The sequence below is a fragment of the Palaemon carinicauda genome, chromosome 40 (genome assembly GCF_036898095.1).
Source record: "Palaemon carinicauda isolate YSFRI2023 chromosome 40, ASM3689809v2, whole genome shotgun sequence".
Classification (NCBI taxonomy): domain Eukaryota; kingdom Metazoa; phylum Arthropoda; class Malacostraca; order Decapoda; family Palaemonidae; genus Palaemon; species Palaemon carinicauda.
In genome coordinates, this window is record NC_090764.1 from 7,391,416 (window position 1) to 7,394,639 (window position 3,224).

The window sequence follows — 3,224 nt, forward strand, 5'->3', positions numbered from 1 at the left end:
AAAATTATAGTGGTGATCATCCGCTTCTCAATCCATTTTACTTGTAGCATCTGTGCTACAAATATTTGCACCTTTTTTAACTAGTTAATTTCTGTGCCATTCCAGAAATCCAGAAAGTTGAGCACTGATCCTTCCAGTTCTAGCAGTTTCTTTAGCTAAGAGTGCGCTATGAGATGTTTTCTGATACACATGCTTCTTATTCATTCTCATAATCCATATGGTGGACTTTAGTTATTTCAAATCCTGTAGGATGGTAATCCTTTGCCATCCATACCGGCGATCCTCCACGAATTATGTTTTATTAATTCTTTTGATTTTGCTTCGTTTATTTTAGGATATGTTCAACTGGGTGTTATCCGTGTGATTTTGTAGAATATATTTCATTTACCAGTTATCCTCAAAGTCTATTACTACATTTCACTTTTCTAATAATCATTGCAATTCATTAGATTGGGCATTCTGTCAGTTACCTTCGTGATCCCTTATGGTAAGCGCCCTTTGCCTTTTACCCTTGTTAATCAGTAGAATAGCTATCCTGTTTATAAGATTTAAGTTTCTGTAGAATACTACTCCATGATTTTTAATCCCCCTGGCCCATTAATTACCATCTTATCTATGGTTCTACATTACAGAACTGCTGATTTGAAATATATAAGTAACAACAACTATCTTTTCATGTCATAGACACTTAGGATCTAGACTAAAAATGGTCATTTGTATTACCAGTAGCATTCAGAGCTTCATAAACGACTCTCCCCTACTGTCAACCATTGCCTGCCTTTTTCTTTAAGAAACACACATGACTAGTACTATGGCCACTCTTGCCTGTTCCATAGTTATTTCAAGGAGTTTTTTTTCTTCATTTGAGAGATGGCTTGAAATTAATGTCTCCTCATTCTGTCCCTCTTGCGCTAGTCTCAACTGATGTGTTGCTTATGTCCATAACAGATCCTTCATGACCTACTGTCTCACTACCTCGTGCGTAACAACCAGTAGTAGTAGATTGATAGGCGAGATTGGTGTTGAGAGATGATTTGCCATCAAAGCAGTGGAGGTTTTGAAGTTTTTATTCGTTTCAGGAACTTGGGAGTCAGAATCCAGGGGATCAAACTGAAAATCTAAAGATTCAATACCTTTAATAAATTATAATTCAATAGATTTAATCTAATATAATGATTCAATAGCTTCATTCTTAAATTATGACCAAATTATTATGCTATGCCATTTCCATCAAAATATTCTAGGCTTAATGGTAGCCAATTAGAAACAAATCTCAGGAAAATAAGAACAGATCCAAGAAATAGATTTAACAAAAGGGAATTATTTCAGATAAAGCTTTTCCATAGACTAAAAAAGCTACGATCCTTTGGGAAAAGTTTGATTTTGTAAAAACTTCGATTTTGTAAAGACCTAAAACCCTATATATTGACAAAGGCTTTCAAATTTAATTTTAATACTGAGCATCTTTGTGTAAGCCGATTCATAATAAAATTGTACTTATCCATATCAAAACTTATTTCTAAGTCTTACCTCTCTAACGTTGTCCAGCAAAAAAGTTTCCATGATGAATTCACCAGCCTCCTTGACAGACTTTGGACAAGACATGGTGCATTATGTTTTAATCAGTTTACAAAACTGACCATAGAATGCTTACTGAAGTTCTTAAGAGCCTCACTCATCGGAGTCCACCGTTTCATGCCTATAAAGAATAAAAGAATACACTTATGAAATGTGTTGTCTCATTTGTATGTTCTTAAAACCTCTTTAATTGTATAACTTCTTACATAAGCTTTCAATTACATAGTGAATTTTTGCAGATAGGCCATGTTTTGTTCATATTACATTATTATTATTATTATTATTATTATTATTATTATTAAATGCTAAGCTACAACCCTAGTTGGAAAAGCAGGATGCTATAAGCCCAGGGGCCCCAACAGGGAAAATAGTCCGGTGAAAGGAAATAAGGAAAAATAAAATATTCTAAGAATAGTAACATGAAAATAAATATTTCCTATATACACTATCAAAACTTCAACAAAACAAGAGGAAGAGAAACTAGATAGAACAGTGCGCCCGAGTGTACGAATTATTATCTGAATTTTTTCTTTGAGTTTAACAAACGTAAGAGGCAAAGGGTCGGATTCGTGAAATTAGGCTATATAGCCCGATGCATGGTCCTTAAAGGACCTTGGCTCGATGTTTGGAACCGAGGTCTTTCTCGCCCATGTGTAAATAGCATTGACAATCAAGTGGTTGTACTATTGGTAAAACGTTGAGAAGCTGGACACCCAGAAACAGGTGGTGGTGGAGCAGAAGTATATACAAGTATAAAAAGCAAGCACGGCTGAAGACCCCTCTTCCGTACTTAACTTTTAGGGTTTTTCCTTATCCTGTCATGCATATCTGAAACCCAGTGCCCTTTACAGGACCTAAATGGCTTGTTTGTCGTATACAGTCGTACGTATTTAGTATCACAGTGCGTATTCCACATTGTCAAATCTACATTATCGAAGCACTTTACAGTATAAACAAACGAGTCTTCAGTTTCTTCTAGAATGCCTAAATATCTTACAGTTGAGTGAATTGAAAATAACGAGTATTTATTGACGAGCAAATGAGGACACGATTTTTTTTCTTCAAATCAACACGCTTTTATAATTACAATTTACTATTTCCCTGTTATAGCATTCCATCTTCCTAGTGCCAAATGCAAAACTTAGCCAAAATACTACTACAGGCTTTAAATCTATTGTGTCTGGCCTGATGTGCAAGGCCTTCTATAATATAAAAAAAAATATCCATCATGATTGTAATCGGGGAAAAGGTTTAGCTTAACGGTTCAACACTTCCCGTTGGTAAATATTCTTTTAAAATGTAAAAAGAGCTTTAGGTCTCTTAAATTCTTAGAATTCACACAAAGGTTAGACAATCAAAGGTTTGACAATCAAAAGTTTGACATCAACCACCATACAGTATTTGATTAATTTTCGAGTTCCATGTCTTCAAAGAATATTTTTAGTAGTCTTTCGATGTATTCTACCCTTAGTTTCGACATATCAGGTTAATTCATTTGTTGCTAATCCCAACAAAGTAATAGTTTTGATATGACACCATGCCTAAGATATATTACACGAATAAGAGAAATTTGATTTTAAGGTCACTATTAGTTCTAGTAGAATCTTTTATTCAGCCACAAGTGGTGACAAGATAGCCCTCTATAT

At 34.5% G+C, this 3,224-nt stretch overlaps 1 long non-coding RNA gene across 1 annotated transcript; it reads right to left on the reverse strand.

Moving 5' to 3' along the window:
• Positions 1-808: 808 nt before the first annotated feature.
• On the reverse strand, positions 809-1,678 carry LOC137631965 (uncharacterized). Its single transcript, XR_011041968.1, has 2 exons — positions 1,531-1,678; positions 809-1,110 (listed from the first exon to the last, which is right to left on the reverse strand). It is a non-coding gene; the product is annotated as an uncharacterized lncRNA (long non-coding RNA).
• Positions 1,679-3,224: the final 1,546 nt, after the last annotated feature.